We start from the raw sequence: 21,772 nt of genomic DNA on the forward strand, positions 1-21,772 counted from the left end.
GTGCATCACCGGGTGTGACCCAAAAAGCAAAAAAATTAAATTACATTAAAAGGTAAAGGTAAAGGTAAAGGCCCTCCCGTTGATCGTCGATTTGCTCGAGCGGGCCCAGTAACGTCTCCATTGGAGACTTTGTTGTTACTGTGTCTGGCATATCGAATACGTCATGGGGAGCTTGCCAGGCTCTGCCATGTGGGCGAGATACTCTCGGTAGCTTGCCGGGCTCTCCGAGAGGGGGATTACATTAAAAATAAATAAAAAATAAAAATAAAATTCAGGGGCTGGAGTGGTAGCACAGGGGGTAGGGCGTTTGCCTTGCGCATGGCCGACCCGGGTTCAATTCCCAGCATCCCATATGGTTCCCCGAGCACTGCCAGGAATAATTCCTGAGTGCAGAGTCAGGAGTAACTCCTGTGCATCGCTAAGCGTGGCCGAAAAAGCAAAAATAAAATAAAACAAAATTCAAACACCCATCTCACCACCACTACAGCAACACCTCCCCAGCAACAAATTCAGGATGTTTCCATCCCCAGTCCCTGTTCTAAAACACAACCAAAATAATATATTTCATAGTGTCTGTTATGAAGAACTGCTGAACATGCTTACAAAAAGGTGTTCATATAGGAAACAGTGTGAAGATTGTTCTGTTTTGGCAGGAGCCATTAAGATATTCTATAGGATATCACTAACATGTTGTTAAAGTTTGGGTGATGTGAGCTTTGGTATATCTACATATATATTTAGATATAGATAGATACATATATATAAGAAAACATGTATATGAGCACATAGATAGATAGATAGATAGATAGATATTTCCCTCTATCATTTGTTGCCTACTATCTGAACCCCCATCAAATGCAATGTGGTATTTATGGAGAATGGGTAGGGAGTGTCTTATGATATGTTGTGAGGTCCAGGAATTTGTTCACTCATATGTGAGGCTCGGCCAGAGCTTGTAGAAAGCAGCCTTAAGCATGGCAGTGATTGGGTTGTGGAGATTTTTCGCTGCAGGAGCTGGGTCCATTGTGGCGGGGAGGGGTCTCTCCATCCCCCTCTGGGGTTCCCCATCTGAAACAGTCTGACATGGAGTCCAGTGGCATGGTTATGGGCGCCACATGATTTTCTAATGGCTATTATTACATTATTATTAATAATAATAATAAATATTATTTCTAATAGTCATTATTATTAATTAGTAATTATGAGTACTTTGAGGCCAGAGTATGTCCCTATTTTTGTATACTTTGAAATTTTCTTTGTCAACAGTTTCTTGGGGGGAATCTTAAATATAGAAATTGAAAATACTTAGTCTTACGCAGATATACATACTTTTCTCCTGCAATAAAAAATCTCATAACTTAAATGTAAAAGGACTGAATGAATCATAGTTATATTTTCATCCACCTAAACACTCTGACTCTCCTATATCTAAGTTACTAAGGACTGCAGAAGGGTTTAATTAAAATCCATCAGTTTCATTACTAAATTATGATAGTTTATAACTCAGGGCTGCAAGAAAATTCACCTAGGGCATTCCCATGGGGAGACTTAATGCCTTCTTGCCTTTTTAACTTTCACTTTTACAGATATATTTTATGTTTAATAAGGCAAACTACCTACATAATGTAATATAAATGTTTAGGGGTGAGAGCATCATTCGGGCACCATTTCTTGCTTATAAAAGCTTACTTGAAATTCAGAAAGTGTTTTGATGCGAGAGTCTAGTAACAGAAATGGAGATTAGAAAGGTTTAACCCTAGTTACAAAATTATTTTAAAACGTAGTATTGTATAGGTTACCAAACATTTCTGATGTTTGGTCATAATGCTCATTCTAGTTGGGTTAAATTACCCTCAGTTTCCTGATGGCTCAGGGGCTCAGACACCATCAGGACAACTCTGGGGAAGGCACCACTGTCAAACTCAGGCTTTCCACAGGCCAGGCATGCACGTTGCACCTGGCTTCTTACTTGTGCATTTGCTGCATGGGTTTATCACACGTTGCTGATTCACAATTGTCTCTGGCCTATCTAGGAAGTAAATGCTAAGGAAGCAAAAATTTATTCAAAGTAAACTTAGTGTAATCTCTATAATATCTTAATTAAAGGCTTTGTTTTTCCTTAAGAGAAAGTTTCCATTCTTAAGAATAATTAAGGTTATTTTTTGAATTTAACTATAATACTTTTGTGTTATAGAAAACACTTTAATCATCAAAGATCATTACTTAATCCTCCCATCCAAAGTATAACCATTTCGGCAGTTTTTCTTTTAGTTTTAAAAATATTTACCTTTTAGTAATCACTATAATCCCAGTGTAATTTAATGTTTTGCTTTTACTTTATTTAACTTTTTGAATATTTTCTGTTATTTGTACCTTTAATTTGCCATATATCATGGTATTTACAGGATAAGTAATATTTAACTTGTGCTAGTTAGGAGAGAAGTCATAGAATAATATTTTTTATAATTTGAAATATAAACATTTATGCATAGATCTAAATTTAATTTTTAGAATATACAATATAAGAGTATTTCCCAGCTTGTAACATTAGGTTATAAGCATGAGGGTGTTTAGTAGTTCCATTTTAAAAGACTTAGTTTGCTAAATTTTGTTAATGTTATTTCAGTATACTTTAAATATTACTAAGGTTGAACTTTTTTCAAATTCTTATGATCTATATATATTTCTTCCTTTATGAACTGTCTTAGTCTTATTCACTTATACGAGTTTATTGTGTAACACTTTATTTTTAATTTTTTTCTCAATTCGGATTTTTATTCTTCTGATTCTTACATATATAGGAGTAGGGGTAAAAGTTCAAATAATAGAACAGATGTCTCCCATGAGCAGAACCCTGAGTTCAATCCCTGGCATTCCTGTCCTAGCATTGCTTGGTGTACTGGTGACTCTTAAGCACTGCCTGGTTGAACACTGAACAGTCTGGTCCACATCCCCAAGCACAACTTGGAGTGGACTTACAAGAAAAATTTGCCAGAGGCACATGAAGTAAAATAACACACAATAATAAGACAATTGTCAAGACTGATGGGTGTCTAACATTTGGTCCTTAAAGAACTTCAAAATTTGTATCACAAAGGCCACTAATTTAAATGCTGATTATGAGATTCCTTACAAATTGATAGGATAATCAGGCTCAAATTTATTTACTATCCTTAATATAGTACAAAACATTTTGAACATCTTATTGTAAAGATCATATAAAACTTTCAGCTTCTTGTGGACATTGTATTTTAATACAGAGAGTGGTACTCCTCTAATCTTTGTAAAAATTGTTTCCTGACTTTCCTAGTATTAGGGGAAAAAATGAAGCGGGAACTTTTTGTCTCACCTTATTTTTATATGTCAGACACTTGTTTTAACTATAAAGAAAGAGAAAAATCTTCATTTGCTTCTTTCTTAAGCCCACAGGAAGCTTCTTTCCGTGACTTTCCATGGCTTCAGTATTTTGACCATGCAAATAAGATCTTTTTTTCTTCACAGATGTACAAGTTCTTGTTTCACCACCTGAGGTAGTAGAGTAAATGAAATCCTGGCTTTTATCCATCATAAATCATTTCTTGCCCTTAGCTAAGAGAGAAAGCAGCAACTATTTTCAAATCTTCTATTTATTAGCACTAGCATTTGAGAATCTGGTTTTTGCTAATAGAATGAAAGCAAAGATAGAATAGTGAAGTGCATTTCGCCAGAAGAAAAAATGAAGTATTAAAAATCTTTTTGAACTGCAAAGCTAAGGAAACACAGCATCTTGTATTATGATGTTATAGCACTAAAAGGTAATTTTTATTTTCTTTAAAAATGATACTGGAAATCTATTAAATATGCACATATATAGTTTTGGTTATTTCTGTTGATTTTGTATTACAGTAAGCAAGCAAATTAGCTACATTTTCATGATCTTTTTATTTAATCAGTATGTGAATTTTGGATACATTTTCTTAGGTTGTTTAAATTGGAATTATTTTAATTTAGAAGATATCCGAAGTAATAAACATCTGATGTAGAAACTAGTAACTATCCACTAGTATTTAATTATTTAAAGTGCATTGCTATGCTTATATGTAATTATTTCCAGTAAGACAAATAGTAATAGCGATTTTATGTGATTATACACAACTTTGAGGACTGCATTTCTGTTTCATTATCATAGAAACAAATAGGGCATTTGATAATAGAATTTGAATATCATGCTTTTAGATTTCCTGAGTATGTAAGTTGATTCACATAATTTTTAAATGGCACATCAGAATGGTCTTGAAATGGACACAGTGTTGTATAATTATGTTTTGTGCGGGAAGTAAATAAGAGCTTATTTAATGGAGCAATAAAAACTATACAAGCAGCTCCTATATTTTAGTCTTTAGGTTACAATTTGTTTATTATTTATTAGATTTAAATGTCTCATTTGCTGAAACTTTAGTCTATTAAATAAAGAGATAATTAGCTTTTAGAAATCTGTTGTTTACCCACATGGCCAAAACTGCTCTTTTGTTTTCCATTCTGCAACATAGACTAAGCAATTAGGCCTCCATTTTAGAGGAAATGCATATTATATAAATACTACTTGGGAATGTTTCCACCAATATGATCAGATATGCAATTAATATGAAGGCTTTGACAATTACCCTGTTCTTTACAAACATCATAAAACTTATATTATGTTCCATAATTGCAATTTTCTAGTTTAGTCCAGTACTGCTTTTTGTTTTGTAGTATTACTGAAAATCAATACACTGGAATAGGCAAATGGTTTTAATCAGTTCTCTAGACAGAAGAGAATAACAAACTGGACTGCACTGACTTTGATATAGTTCTTTTTCCTTAAGGTCGTCTCTTTCAAATAAAAATACCTCCTATTGCAATGACAGCAACCTCTACTACTATGATGACTGCTATTACTCCTAGTATTGTTTATTGATCAATATAGTTTATAAGACTGTTCATTATTGCATTCAATGTTCATGGCATACTATGAGACTTTCAACAAATTTAGTTTCTTTGTACTTGGTTATAGATTTTGCAGCAGACTTAAAATCATTGGTCATATTTTTAGCTATTGCATTTTTTTCCCAATGATTTCTCCACAGTGCAGCAAAAAAAAAAAAAAAGGTCAACACAAATAGTAATTTGTAAATGGCACTAAATTATACCTGTGCATGGACGTTGAGAATTATCAGACCTGGAATCATTGGTGCAGAGTGACAGCTTTCTCTTTAACATTGTAAAGGATTTATTTACTTTATCTCTGCTTTTCCTTTTTGTTGGAAAACTTGGAGAAGAATGGCTAAATTCAGAATGCTTCTAAAATCTGGTTGGGATTCACTTTATTTCTTCTGTTTGACTAAGGATTCATTTATGCCAGTGTTTCAGCTGAGGTGAATAACTTCAGTCGTGCCCTCTTCTTTGAAAGAGGAAGTGTTCAGTGGTCTGAATAGTTCTGGGCCCAAATCACCAGAGCTCAGCAATACTGTGGGAGTAGAAAGGTATTTCCTCTGCATTTGCATTGTTTGACTTAATTTAAAACTTCATGAGGACGAGAGAGATGATACAGGGTTAGGGACTTGCCTCACATGCTACACATCCCAGTTGATCCCAAGAAAGTGCATAGATGGTGCCCCAGCACTGCCTGTGGTGACTGCTGAGCACTTGGTCCGAAAAACAAACAACAAGAGAAGTAAACCAGGAAAATGGCAGTATTGAAGTTAACAGGAAGGGGACAGAAATGCCTTGGAGTGCTTTCCATAGACCAAGAATCCATCCCCAAGCTTAGCTCTCCCCCATTTTTTTTTCTGTTGAATAAACTCGAGAGACCTCATCGCTATTATCAAGGAGTGCCCAGTGGAAAAACTTCTTAGAATCTTGGTAAGAGTAAGTCAGATTTTCATTCATTTTTCACTCAAACAACACTTGCAATTGTAAAAATTTTAGACTTCAGCTTTGATGTGCTCTAATATGTGTCTTCACTATATATCTGTATAAGGCTCCCACAGGCTCCTAAGACTCTTTACCAGAAGCCTCCAAAAGGTGAAACTAGAAGATGAAGCTATCAAGATATGTTATCATAACATATCTTGAAGCGTAGTATAACATATCTTGAAGCAGTGATCATTTTATTCTTGTTACTTTCTTGAGATATTATCATTCATACCTATTTTCATTGTATGCATGAATCAGTTTATTGCACATCTAGTATTTTCAAGGTGACTTTCTTTTGTTCTTCTTATGAGTATTTTGTTATATTTATTTGTATTCTGGATGAAAAATAGACTCCAGGTTTTGTTCAGTCTGATTTGAAATGAAAGATTAAAAGTCGGGGCCAGAGAAGTAGTACAGTGGGCAGAGCTTTTGTCTTTCATGCTGCTCACCTGGGTTCATCCCTGACTTCTACATAGTCCCTCAAGCACTGCCAGGAGTAACTCCCGAGTGCAGAGCCAGGAGGAACCCCTGAGCATTGCCAGGTGTGATCCAAAAAAGTGGGGAAAATAAAAGAGAAAAAAAAAAGGAAAGATTAAATACCAATTGCCATGAACTATAGTTGGAGAAAACTATTTTAAATCATTAATGAGCCTAGCTTGGGTTACTTCTAATGGTTTTACTAAATAAATCTTAACAGTTATCTACTCCTGGTGTTGCTCGGGGGACCATACAGGATGCTGGGAATCAAACCCAGGTCCGCTGCGTGCAAGGCAAACACTCTACCTGATATGCTATTGCTCCAGCCCCTATCACTTTTCTTTAATGAAGGTTCACTGTGTTCAAATTCTGGGGTAGAAATCATATATTATTAGTTTTGTTTTGTTTTTTTTCCCCCACTGGAGAACTCTCCATCACTCTTTCATTTCTCCTTATATACTTAACCCTTTTCTTCTAACACAGAAGTTCCCAAACTTTTTTGGCCTACTTTCCTCTATTTCAGGAAAAAAAAAAAAAACTCAGTTATCCTCCTATCCAAATCTAACTTCTTTAAATGAAAAAAAAAAAAAAAACAGAAAATGCCCCAGTTGCAGCTGAAGCTACTACTGTCCCCGTCTATTGTTCCAGTATCACTCCCTGGCCTAAGACCTATGCATGGAATTAAAACATTCCATAAGCCTATTTTAGCATTTGCCATCAGAAACAGAAACCTCAAGGCATCTCCATTTTGTAGATACATGGAAAGTTGGACCTTCAGTGAGGTTGCTGTCTTCTTAGATTCTAATCCAACACTTTAAAACAAACAAAAAAATATTTACTATACTTGTAAAAATGTTTGTCCTTTACCCCTTCGGCAATCTGAAGAAAACAAAGTGCTCTTAGATCCTAAAGTTTTTAAGTATCCTTAGTGCCTAAATCATTGGATGCCAATTTTCACCTGACCTGACAGGAAGTCCCATCAAATGTCCATATCCTTGCTTTCAAAATGCTAAGGAGATTAATAAGAGAATTTTTTTCTGATGTTGCTCTGGGTGTGTGATGATCTTCCAGCATATGTCACCTTTTGACCTCATGCAATAAAAAACTTAAATTCTGAAACTTCTGCAGAGATTATGGATAAGAAGCTGTGAATTTGTGCTCTGGAGGACTGCTGTCTGTCTCTGCTACGCTATATATATTCTGTCCACTTTGTACCTTGGACATAAATACTTCTTTTTTGTCTGCACTTTTATCTTGATGTTCCATTGTGTTAAATATCTTTCCCCTAATTTTTAAATGAGTACGTCCAACAAAATGTGATTTTGTTCACTACTTGCATTTTCCAAATTGTCTTATGTAGTAGTTGTTCTTGCTATTTGACAATGACTTTCTTAATAAATCTTTATTATCTTACTATATAATTTATGATGGAATATTTGCCTTTATACATTTTCTTTGTTTTTATACTTCCAATGTATCTTTCAAAAATATGGTCTTGTGCAAGTAAACGGCCAAAAGTTAGGTATGTGGTAAACACACCCACAAACCACCTCCGGCTCAGCTATATGCTTGGAGGCATGGCCTCTCTGGTTCCTGATTGAACTGCTTAACGGCCATGATCCCAGAGACTCAGAAACAAATCTTGGAACCCAACGGCTTTTGGCAGAAATGTGTCTGGTCTCTGCAGTAGGTCACCAGTGCTGGGCCAACCCAGGTGGGAATAGGTTTTGTGCCTTGGCCTGTTCCTCCTGGCGGCCCAGTGACCACCATCCTTCAGAGGCCACTGGACAGTCAGTTTTGGGACCCCAGTGACGAGACATGCAGGGCCTCATGGGATGGGGGTGGAGCCGGTCCTGTCCTCCCCACCCAAAGAGACCCCAAGTCATTGCCCACAAATGGCCTCTCTGGCTCCTGATCAAGCTCTTTAACGGCCATGATCCCAGAGACTCAGAAACAAATCTCGAAACCCAGTGGCTTTTGGTAGAAATGCATCCGGACCCCACAGTACGTTACTGTTGCCGGACCACCCCAGGGGCAAAGGGTGTTGTCACTCCACCTGCTCCCCCTTGGCGGCTCGGTGGCCATCATCCTCCAGAGCCCATTGGACAGTCAGGCTTAGGTCTGCAGTGATGAGACTTGTTGGGCCTCACGGGATGAGGGGGGAGCCGGGCGTGTCCTCCCCACCCCAACGAGACCCCAAGTCATCGCCCATGAACGGCCTCTCTGGCTCCTTACCAAGCTGCTCAACGGCCTTGATCCCAGAGACTCAGAAACGAATCTCGAAACCCAATGGTTTTTGGCAGAAATGTGGCAGGACCCCGCAGTAGGTTACTGTCGCCGGGCCATCCCAGGGGGGAAAGGGTGTTGTCCCTCCGCCTGCTCCCCCTTGGCGGCTCAGTGGCCCTCATCCTCCAGAGGCCATTGGACAGTCAGGTCTGGGCCCACAGTGACGAGACATTTTGGGCCTTATGAGATGGCGGGGGAGCCAGGCCTTCCCCGTCCCAACGAGACCCCAAGTCATCACGCACGAATGGCCTCTCTGGCCCTGATCAAGCTGCTTAACCACCATGATCCCAGAGACTCAGAAACAAATCTCGAAACCCAGTGGCTTTTTGCAGAAATGCGTCCAGACCCCAAAGTACGTTACTGTCGCTGGGCCACCCCAGGGGGGAAAGGGTGTTGTCCCTCCGCCTGCTTCTCCCTGGCGGCTCAGTGGCCATCATCCTCCAGAGGCCATTGGACAGTCAGGCTTGGGCCCGCAGTGATGAAACTTGTTGGGCCTCTCGGGATGGGGGTGGAGCCGGGCCTGTCCTCCCCACCCCAACAAGATCCCAAGTCATCGCCCACAAACAGCCTCTCTGACTTCTGATCAAGCTGCTCAACGGCCATGATCCCAGAGACTCAGGAGCAAATCTCGAAACCCAGTGGCTTTTGGCAGAAATCCCTCCAGATTTAAGTGTTAAAATTTTGGAATTTCAAAATCACATGGCCCTACTGCAGCCACGCAACATCATATGTTATTCATAACCAGCAATAAAACACAAATTGTCTATTGTTGCTTTTTCAGCAGATCCTAGTATTGGGGTATGGGTCTGGTGTCAAAATATTGAATGTGTTCAAAGTAGAGAGAGTAATGTGGAAATCATCTGCCCCACAGGTAGGGGGAGGGTGTGGGATGGGAGTATATTGGGGATTTTGGTGGTGGAGAATGGGCACTGGTGAAGGTACGGGTGTTTCATTGTATGACCGAGACTTAGACCCGAAAACTTTGTAACTGCTCTCATGTTGATTCAATAAATAAAATTTTTAAAAATGAAACAAAAAGTAAGGTGGAACTCATGCACAATTCAATCAGCTAATCAGTGGCTGAATAAATAGCAGTACTCCTACATTAAAAAAAAATGGTCTTGTGCTTTCATTTTTTATGATCTAGTAAGTACCTACCTTATATATGCATAGAAAATACCTCAAAGATACTCAAGATTTGTTAAGTAATAAGATTTTTAATCCATCCAAAGTGTTTCTTCTATTTTGTGTTGGGCTTAGTATATTTCAAAAAAAATGTATAACAACAAGATATAGGTCAGCCTGCAGATCTTGAGTCAAGTCACCTTCCACCAGCTTTTGTACATAGATTATATTGAAAATCATGACAGCTTTCTTTTGCATATTGTCTGGCTTTGTGCTACAAGAACAGTGTTGAGTAGTTGGGACACAAAACCTATGAAGCTTAAAATAATTGCTATCTGACCCTCTGTGGACAAATTGCCAGCTTCTGATGTAGGTCAATCATCTATAGCACTATTCTTAGATTTTTTTTTTTTTGCTTGGAGTTAAAAAGCAAACTAAAACTGGTTGACTTTCTGCCATCCTATAGCCAAAAGCATGTTTTTGTAAAATAGCCAATCTGTGTTGATAAATGAGAATCTAATAGAAATATTTATTATTATTACAGTAATTGTAAGGGGAAATTTAATCTTTCAGCACATTTTCTAACATAATTATCAGATTCTTAGATTTTATTTGAAATAAAACGTACAGTTGACCTTTTGAACGGCTCGGAAGCACCTGGGTTGGTGATTGTTCCAGTAACCAATCTAGCAAAAACATTGTAGTCTTACCCTTTTATCCCAGCTTATAGTCCCCAGTATTTCTATACTATTGTTTGTATATCTTTTGAGATGAAAATATCAGTGTGTTAAAAGGTCATGGTGGGAGTCACATTTTTATTTCTTTATTTATAGGCTGTCTCTTTTCTCTTCCTATTTTTGTTCATTTTGACATTAAATCCTTAAAGTTGAAGAAAATTCATTCGGTGGTGTTGAATTTGGTCATGAAGGTTGCTCAAGTTTTAAAGTGATTGTCTTGCTGAGTTAAAAAAGAACTCAGTAGTATTTGGCTTTTGGTGTTGGATGAATAAATCTTAGGGCAGACTGGGAAAAGTAAGAAAAGGAATTGAATGTTTGTTACTTGAAGTGAGTATAATAGACCTTACTGTCTAGATAATATTAGGTATTATTTTATAATATCATTTAAAATGTTGTTTTATCAATGGCATCCTTTCTCAAATATCCAGTGTTGTCTGAGAAAATATGAGGCAGCATAATATTCAGAGTTAACTTAGAAGCCAGCCTCAATATAGGCTAGGTTGCCCCAAGGCAAAAAGAATTTGATAGAATAGTGTAATAACAGAACTTAGAACAGAACTGACTGTTTGAAGAGGCAAGTCATTTTGGGACGATCATTGCCTGTCAGGGTGAATGCTCACCAGAACTTCCAGTAAGTATCATTAATGGGTAGAAGAAGCAGTAATTTCAGTTCAGTATAACTCTTTCAATGATTGTTTTTAAACTCTTAGTGCTGTTGAAGCTGGAACTCTGGCAAAGGAGAAACATTGTCAAACTAGTGATGAATCTTAAGTCTCACCAACAACCTTGAAGAGAAAGATATGAAGGATCACTACAGTAGGGCACTGGATCATTTCCCTTCAAAGTCATTCCAACTCTGACTCTGACTTGCCATTAAGTCCTACGATTCCAATTGCATAACAAATCCTCCATTTGACTGCAAGAAGCCTTCATATTCACAGAGTCTGTAAGATTGATTGTTATTGAACAAAACATACTAATTTGAAAGTCAAGAACTTTTAAAAGGCAATCTTTCTATTGTACTTGCATTTCAGATATTATTTTATAGAAGACTGATTATGTTCATATTGAGTGTAATTTTGATGGCGAGTTTCATAGCTAGTTTGGATGATCTGACTCTCTTTTGTTAGAGTTAATGACCATCTGACATACTTTGTTACTTACTTAGATTTCAAGCCCCACCTGATAGTGCTTCCCAACTATTACTGGCTCTATGCTGGCAGTTCACTCCCAATGGTACTTTGGACACCAGAGGATGCCAGTGTTAAATCTGGGTCTCCAGCATGCAAAGCATGCCCTCAGCCTATTGGGCTGTCTCTCTGGCTCACCATTGCACAGTTTCAAAGAGATATAGTAGTAGGGAGTTTAATAACTGTCTCTTCCTGATATAGTTTCAATGCTACTGATATTCTTTGTTGCCTTCACATGTGATTAAACGTAGTAGTTCTTTCTCTTCTTCTCTTTTCTTTTTACTTCTCCTATTTAGTATTTGTTAGGGAACTGGAAAGTATATTCCCTTAAGAAAGTCATAGTGACTTTGAAAGTCATTCATTTGTTCTTGAATTCATTGTTCTTGAATTTATCTATTTTATTAGATAAATGATGTCAATAAATAAGATTTTTAAAAATTTATTGATAGATTATCATTTTTCTACAGCTGTTCAGATCAGAAATCTATACTGATTTCACCTTTGGTTAATGAAAATGGCAATTATGGTAGTTGAAATACCTGTCATTCTTGCAAAAAAATAAATTAATCTGTCTCCTTCCTATGTCACAAACCTTAGAGACATGTTTCACGGCATGCTTAAGAAACTTAATATAAGGAAACATGGGATTTGACTGTGTTGTAAATGATTGTTCTATTTCATCACTTTAGATGCACTTTATTACAAGCTAAATAAGTACTTTCTCCTAAATCATGATACCTGCTGAGATTGAATATAAACTCTGTGGATGTTGAATTTGGATATATATAGCAGGGAGTTTAATAACTGTCTCTTCCTGATATAGAAAATAGTAGAGTCTGATTGATAGCAAGCTTTGTTCATAACTGCTACATTCATGTTGGAAAAAGCTTTGGGAGAAATATTTAGTTTTTTTTTTAATCTTCCCTCAATCCCAGAAGAAAATTTTCACTTTATATTTTGTTGTATCCTATTTCTAAAGTGTTTGACTTTGACATGATGAAAATTAGATACTATTCTATTTTCAGTCATTATTAGCTCAAAAGTAAGAAAGAAAAGAAGAAAGGAGAGAAATATCTTCAAATATTTTTAGCATTGTTAGAAACAGAAAATTTAAGGATGAAAAACTTCCATCTTATTACAGAGAAACCTGTATAGGTTTGGGTGTGGTCATGCTTTTAGCCTGATCTAATTTTTGACCTGACTTTGAGAATAGAAATGAAAAATTGGTTTTTTGCTTTATTCACCCTAGAAAGTTATTGGAAATTTATTTGGAATAATTTTCTATATAATGAAACAATACTGTTTTTTTTTTTGGTGGGGGGGGGCTTTCAAGCATCTCTCAGCAGGTTCTGTTTGTCTTAATATAGTTCGCAGTAATCCCAACAAAGTCAGATGTGTTAAAGGTGCGTCTTTCAATACAGCTTAGTTCCAACTTAACTCACTAAAGTATCCAGTGGTAAACAATCTAATCTTTCATTTTTCTCCCTGTGTGCATGCAATATGTTTTAACCCAGTATTTAAAGTACAATGGGCTGGAGTGATAGCACAGTGGTAGGGCGTTTGCCTTGCACACAGTCAACATGGCCGACCCGAGTTCGATTCCTCTGCCCCTCTCAGCGAGCCCGGCATGCTACCGAGAGTATCTCGCCCTCACGGCAGAGCCTGGCAAGCTACCCGTGACGTATTCGATATGCCAAACACAGTAACAGCAAGTCTCATGATGGAGACGTTACTGGTCCGCTCGAGCAAAATCGATGAACAACAGGAGGACCGTGAATCCCCATGAATTTAGAGTACAAAATTTTAAGTTAATTTTTTAAAATTAATCTTTATTTAAAAATACCATTATGGGGCTGGAGAGATAGCACAGCGGGTAGGGACTTGCATGCGGCCAACCCGGGTTCAATTCCCAGCATCCCATGTGATACTGTGCGCACTGCCAGGAGTAACTCCTGAGTGCAGAGCCAGGAGTAACCCCTGTGCATAAAAAGCAAAAAAAAAAAAAAAAAAAAATAATAATAAAATTAAAAAAATAAAACAGCATGATTTACAAAGTTGTCCATTACACAGTTGTTTCAAGCTGTGTACCAACACCATCAGTGTGACCTTTCTTTACCATAATATCCCTAGTTTCCCTTTCCCTCCCAAACCCACTCCTGCCCCCTTAGGCACATTAAGGAAAAAATTTTCATTTTGCTTATTCCAACAAAACTTTAAGAAATGACAAATAGAAAGATCAGGAATTAAATCAGTAAGAACCAATTTGTGATTACTCTATGATTTTGACCAACGTAAGGAAATTTAAAACCATGTAATATAATAAAATGCTTATTCCCATTAACATATGTTTTCAACTCTAGAATCAAAATATATTACATTAAATTTTATTTTGTGCTTGGGTCTAATTATGGTAATAACCATGTCTCACCTGTCATTAATAAAAATTTTAAAGCAAGTCTATATTAATATATTTTGAAATTTACATGGAATAGGTAAACATAATGTAATATGTAATTTTTCCCCTACACTTTATGTAAACACTGGTTTACAAATTGTTCATGATGATTTGTTACAGGAATTCAATATTCCATCACCAATGCCAACACCATTTTACCTTTGCTCTACCATTGTCTCCAATTTTTCCAACCACCCCTTAAGCCTGCCCCAATAGCAGGCCCTCAATAATTAATTTTCTATTGCTCGTTATCAATAATTTTGCTAACAGAATGATCAAAAAAAGTTTCCTTAGGAGAAAATTAGTGTAAATTGTATATCACCATGGAAACATTAAGACCTTGTATGAGAGATTATTATGATGTTGTTACAGGTTAAGCCTTCTGTGTTTATGTTTTGTTAATCGAGATTGATTGCCTTCTATGTTTTATCTCATCCAATCTTTTGTGCTACTACTGGTTTATTAATGTTGTAGAGATTGAGATTCCAGGAAGTCTAGAATTGCTGAGGGGGTGATACATCTGGAGTTATGTTTACAGCTGGGTGGTGACTTTGAGGTGTGGGCATGACTACAGGATCTACGGAAATACTGGGAAGTGGGGGGTGGTAGCACATTGAGAAAAGCCTGAATATTTCAGTTACAAAACCAACTTATCTGATTTTATCAGCAGATTAATTTCTGGGTAAAGCTTGGTCCTGAGTCAGTAGAATGCCACCTCTGGTATGGAGGCAATTTTGGAATGTGGGAGCAGTTGTCTGCTGGAGCTCTGTTTGGCTCCAGTACAGAATTTCATAATGTTTAATCCACCCATCTTCACTTTCTCTTATTTTCTTTCTCCCTAAATGGGCCCCAAGCTTGAGTACTCTCAGACTGAACTTCCAAGGGTATATACTTGTCCCAGTTCTGAGTGGACCCAACACAACTTCCTTGTTTTTACATATTTTCTCCATGCTGTTTTTGGTAAAGTTAAAGTCTGGTTTGCTTTCCCGTGGTGTCCTAGGAGATGTGTTGGATTCCGCATTTACTTCCTGACATTGATGATTCTGGGAGATGGGGAAATGGTCTTCCTTTGAAAATTTGTGCTTTCTCTCTTCTATTCTTGCCAACCCCCCCCCCCCCCCAGCACCACCACCACCTAGGCAGTGCCCATATTATGTCATTGTGCTTGTCTTCAGGCAACTTCTATAGCCTTCTTAGGGCCAGACACAGGCCTCCGGGACCACTTGATGTGTCTACTGGATAAATCACTGAGTCTGCCACTCAGTTATATGCTGGGCACAGGATGCTTCCACTCTTGGTCTCCAAGGAAATTGTTATCCTATATGCCCATTTTTACTGGAAAAGCGTCACCATTCAGGGTTCCCAAGCATCATGGAAAAAGCTGCCTTCTGAGTCTTAGTCCTGGTGGATGGGGGCATCTCTGTTGTTGACAACCTAAGATGTATTGTGAGTTCTCTCCTATGTGGTTAGTTTCACTGATATGACTGATCCCTTTCACTGCCACTTTTGGGGCAAGAAAGGAGGGTGGTTTGGTACAGATGAATAGTAGTACAGTAAGGATTACCTGTTAGTCATTTGAATTGCTATTTATTGAGTTAAATGATACCAGATTAGCATGGAGTGAAGTACGCTTGGGCTTCATGAAGCCCATGATTCCACTGATCTGGGTAAAATAAGGTACAGAGACAGGAAGTTTAGATTTATACAGCAGCAAATAATGCAGCAAGACTGGGATAATCTTTGTGGTCTGATTTGGAAATTGGGATTCAGCGTTTTGTTTTAGAAATTTACTTCATGCTATAAACACAGTTGTGGGACATTGTTCAGAGCAGCAGTAGTGTATTAGAGATGGCTCTGATGGCGGACATTCAGATAAATTAATGTGGGGAATGTAGAAAACTGAGACCATTTCAATGAGTTTGAAATTTTGTAGGAAATGAAATGTCAAAGATATGTACAAGAATGTACTGAGAAAGAAGGGACAGGATGGTTTTGAAAGGCAACTGTGCACTAGTAGCAATAGAATGCTGTTGCTGGTTGAGTATGGGGAGGCGTGGAGAAATGCTCATGAGGGTGGATGATCCCTTCTCTACTTTCAGAACACATTGATTTGCCATCTCCAATTTGAAGCCTTTCTGTCTGAAAGATAATTTTCCTCAAATAGGATATGAAATACATCAACTACATATAGATATTAGCTACTTTCTGTTCAAAGAGACAAACTTCAGCATTTTATTTTGTAACTATATTAAGAATGTTGGATTCATATTAGTTCATGAGGATGCACTGGGTGTGGTCCTGTACAGGACAGTCTAGCTGATGGGGGTGGGGGGAGGTTAGATATAACAGATGGTGTCCTCATACCCCTCAAAGCAAATCCAATTAATTCCACTCATTCCAATTCTTCTAAAATTACCCTAGGTATTATAGTATTATGGAGTGATGGCATAGCGAGTAGAGCATTTGCATTGCACACAGCCAACCTGGGTTTGATTCCTCCATCCCTCTCAGAGAGCCTGGCAAGCTACTGAGAGTATTCTGCCCGCATGGCAAAGCCTGGCAAGCTCCCCATGGCATATTCGATTTGCCAAAAACAGTAACGACAAGTCTCACAATGGAGACATTACTGGTGCCCGCTCAACAAATCCATGAACAATGGGAGGACAGTGCTACAGTGATTATAGTTTCAGGACTTGATAATTCTTATTATTGCCTTTTGATCTTGAATTTTTTTCTGATATTATTATTGTTTTTAGTGATGATTTTTGCACCATTAAATACATGCATCTAGCATTCTGAAAGACATCCCCAAGGCCCCTGTATGATTTTTCTCTGGTGGTTATTAAATTTTTAATTTTGAGCATTAGAAATCTCCATTGTAAAACTATTAAATTGTGGCAAAGAAACACTTTCTATCAAAATGTTTCCTGCAACATTTATTTAGCATATATTTAATCATACTTATTCCTAGTGATACAGAATAAAGAAAGCAAACATCCTTGACCTGGAGGGCTTACATTTTGACAGAGGAAACAGACATCTAAGATATCATGTTAGAAGCCCATGAGTTCTAAGGAGCACAAAATGGAGCACAAAATGGAGCATGGATGTTATGAGCAGGAGCAACTTCCTTTTGGTAGAGCAGTAGTTTTGTTTGAATTTTTCACAGGGCAGAATTGTTGGTGTTCTAGCTTGAATTGTTCTCTTGGAATCCCAGCAGTTCTCTGAAAAGAAATGAGCTCAGTATAGAGGTTTCCAGCCCAGGGCTCAAAGTGATCTGTTCTTCAGCCCCTCTTCTACCTGTAGCTAAGTGGTAGTAAATCAGTTCCCTCTCCAGAGCATGTATCTATAGATTCATGAAATAAGATCTCTTCTAACAGTGAATCTGAATTCCTTCTAACACTGTATCTAACATTAACAGTCTATAAGTTGATTTTTAAATTGAAAACTATGCTCTGTTTGGACCAGCATTAATTATTGGTAGAAACCCTGTCTCATATGTGTGAGTCCCTAGGTTTGGTCCCTGAAAAAGAAAAAAATGCCGCTGTGTTACAGTCCAACTGACCAAAATTTACCTCCACTCACTAGTTCTGTAACATTGGACTCTGTTTAAATGGAAACTATTAGAAGGTATCTTTCATCTGTCAGAAAATATGTCTCTCCTTGAGAATGTTTTCTCTTATTGCTCTTGTTTTGCTTTCCGTTTCAGTTTAGGGAAACTTTGATTTTAAATTAATCCATTGAAAATGTCATCCCACATTTTTGATCATAAAATGAGATGTGGGTTTATAAAACTTACTGATACAGGAAACTTAAGGAAATATGTGTATACAAGTATACATGCCTGAAAGTATATGGACAGTACTTTTCATACAGAATTGTCTCTCATCTATTTCAAGTGTGGTGTCTATGTCTTCTTAATTTTCTGAATGGAAGGTATGTTTAGTATGTATGTAGAACAGAAATGAAAATGTCATATATTACAGAACCAGTTGACCTTTTTACAAATTGACAACTTCTCATTTTCCCTGACAAATAATCAGTACTTCAGTCTATTAAGAACTGAGCTCATTATCATGCATAAACTAGCAGCCTGATCGAGTTATAATGCATCTTTAATGTGTGACTTGTACAGTGTAGGGTAGCACCTTAGTCTTGTAATAAAAGGTGGAGTGGCCTCCAGTGATCAACAAGGTTCTGAGATCAATTTAACCTAGATAAACCCTTTATCCATAACAACTGTCATTAAGAATGACTAGCATTTCACTAATTAGCCCACCATTTACAACCCATAAGCTTCTCACAGATGGCAAATGTTTATAAACACCCACAGATGTGTGCACAGCTGACTCTCAGTTATCCGCAGGAATAGGGGACACAGATAATTTAGATTCACTTACAATACAAACCCCTCATTTTTGCTAGTTTTAGTCTCCATTCTCTTTGGACTTTTTTACCACAGTTGCAAGGGAGTTATAAATTAACCAATCTAATTTCAACTTCTCCTTGTACTGATGCATATATCCTTCCCTGCTGAAATCACTAACATGTACAAGTGTAGTAACTGAGTGATTGACAAAAAGGTGACAATGAGATTACAAGTTAGGTTCATATAGTAAATACTGATGAATTGTTCATCTGTGTTGTGACTTGTGTTTTGTATCAAGGTTCAAGTTGTAAAGCTACATCAAACCACCTACTTCAACAATGATATCACCTATCCTACTCCCTGGAGCACTAGGAGATACTTCTTAAATTTGAGGGAAAAGAAGAGACACCATTCCCTATGATTAGTCAGGCCTGTGTTAACAGTAGTTTCTCTTTGGGTCATCCTTTCTATGACCAAGTTTCAACTTTTACTTGAGGGATAAACCTTGGTACCACAAAGTTATTTTACCTTGTTCCATTCCGACTAAAGGGTTGTGGATCTTGCTCTACTTCTGTGGATTCTGATTCTAAAACTTTTATTATCTCTCATGCACTAGGTTGTATTTTATATGTCTTGGTATGTTTAAAGCCAATATTCAGTGGAGTACCCCCAGAACTAGTAGCTGTGTGGGGATAATAGGGTACACAGATCCTTTACATAATGAACTGTGAAGGTTCTTGTGTTTCCCAGTTACCTATAGAAACCACTATGAATTTAGTCTCAGTATTTGCCACTTTTCAACTTTCCCTAATATAAGAAATCTTTTTTTTTAAAAAAAATCAGCTTATTAGAGAGGAAAACTATTCTATAACAACACATAACATATTTTTCAAGTTGTTTAAAGAAGAAAATGTGTAATAGAGATGGTGGTTAATATGAATGTCTAGAACTTGATGAAACAAGAATATGACATTAAAGAAATTAATGTTGTCTAGCCTACATCAACTTTAATATAAATGTACAATAAGAATGTAACTTTTCAGGGGAAAATAGATAACATTAGCTTTCATTATTTTTCACAGAAGAGAATGTGTACATGCTGACAGATTATATCTAAGTATTTTATAGAATGTTCCCCTAGAAAGAAAAGCAGGATTTAAGTGCTTTAAGACGCAAAGACCTTTGTGTCTTAAGTGCCTTCAGTGATCACCTCCTATCTTGGATAGGTCATTCACTGAGATAGGAAACATAGGAGGAGGTACCAATCTGGGAGACATGATGAATCCCACTGTGTAGATGCTATGTTTCAGGTATATGTAGAATATCCATACTACTGTGCATAGTGAATGATTTTGGATGAAGGTGATCAACTCAGTATGCCTGAGAATTTCCTGATAAAAAATGGAATTTCTGAGCTATAGGAAACCCCATACTCTGTATACAGAGTTTCAGACCACTTTTAGTTTGAGTTCTGTTGTAGAGATAGTAATGATAACATTGAAGTTCGGCCCACAAAGTTAGAGGAATTAATAAATTGCAGGTCTATGATGTGAGGAATGGTTTAAGTATGGGCAGTTGAAGAGAAGCCAGCAAGGGCGCTTACGAAGGGGTCATCGTGGAGGTCAGAGGAAACTGAGAAATTAGGACATCATGAAGCCCAGGAAACCTACCATCTTGGAGAAACATACCAAACATACAATCAACAATGTTAAGTGTTGCCAAGTGAGCATATAATAGTCAATTGCTCCATTGACTTCAGTTCAAAGAGAAAGTAGAGAATTGGTTAAAAATGTGGGAATTAATATGGGAATGAAACTGACAAGGAAGGAAGGTCTTGTCAATCCCATAGAGGGAATTTGGAGTCAAGGTGGTGCAAGTTTTTAAAACAGCAGCAAATCAAGGAGAGTCTCTCGTTGAGATATAGCAGTGTTGGATTTAGTTCAATTTATTTTAGGGACCTGAGCAATGCAAAGCCTGCCTTGCACACAACTGACAAAGGTTCAATCCCTGTCTCCATGTATCTGTCTCCCAAGCGTGCTAAGAATGATCCCTGAGCAAAGAGCCAGGGTAAATCCTGAGCACCTTTGGTTTGGCCCAAAATCCAAAAAACCACCCACATACACACACACAAAACCCATATTAGAAAAATAATTTAGTTGAAGAGCCCAAAAGATGACTCAGTGGCATAAAGCACTTGCCCAGCAAGCTTGAGGCCTTCAGTTCAAACCTAGTTTCATTTGCACTTGCCAGAACTACCCTGACATTCCCTCTCTCTGGTATCTCTGGTGAAGGAAAAGAAAAATAGTTTATGGTTGGAAAGTATGATTCTATATTCATTTTTTCTATAATAGTATTTTACACCAAGTATTCAAAGTCAAGAAGATAAAAATTTTGGCTCGTTTAAACTTTAACAGGAGTCTGAGAAAGGACACCAAAGAGTGAAGTGAGGTATTAGCTGGGAAACCATGATTGGAGACAGAGCACAGAATCTAAGCTAGATATAAAAAGAAGTGAAGAAGATGGGATGAGAGATTTGGAGATTCCTATGGGTGGGAGACTGAGGTCAAGAAGGAATCAGAGCATCAATTAAAGATGCATATGAAGTCATTCAAAGTTAAACAGCTGTGGGTGGCAGCCAGGATTAAATTTATCAATATAAGAGAGACAATAGAGAGAAAGGATTGGTCCTGGATATGAAGGATATCAAAGAATTCAGGATTCCCTGTGTTCATACAGGATGATGTTGGCAAGCTCTGACTGGAAGAGAAAGGTGAAATCAGATGTGTAGTCCTGCAGTAAGTATCAGGAAAGGGAAGAGTAGTGCATGGTTAGATGACATCGTGGAGGGATGGCTGTGGTATAACTGGATGATATGTGTCTCAAAGCAGAGTTCTTACAAGACCAGGAGCAAAGGGAAGGTGTGACATAGTAATACTTATGAGGAGAAAATATAAACTCCCCTTTCTACTGGCAGTTCACTTAACTTAGGCACATGTTGTATGGAGGCTAAACATTTTCTCCAATGAGGAAACTATGGAGATAATCTCTCCAGCCCCCAGGTGGAACCCATTTCCTTTAGGACAAAGATGTGGGAGAAATGCTCAATAAAGACCTCGAGGTGGTGCGAAAGTTGTTTTTGTTAATAAATGCTGGAGACAATAGCTATCAGAAAAGACGTAGCTTTTGAATAGTGGTGACT

The 21,772-nt window shown here is 37.5% G+C and overlaps 1 protein-coding gene across 4 annotated transcripts in view; it reads left to right on the forward strand.

The window, feature by feature from the left end:
• The window catches only part of DIAPH3 (diaphanous related formin 3), a 553,005-nt gene that overhangs the window by 394,391 nt on the left and 136,842 nt on the right, over positions 1-21,772 (forward strand). The gene's annotated exons all lie outside the window — the stretch shown is intronic.

The sequence above is a fragment of the Sorex fumeus genome, unplaced genomic scaffold, assembly GCF_029834395.1.
Source record: "Sorex fumeus unplaced genomic scaffold, SorFum_2.1 ptg000008l, whole genome shotgun sequence".
Classification (NCBI taxonomy): Eukaryota; Metazoa; Chordata; class Mammalia; order Eulipotyphla; family Soricidae; genus Sorex; species Sorex fumeus.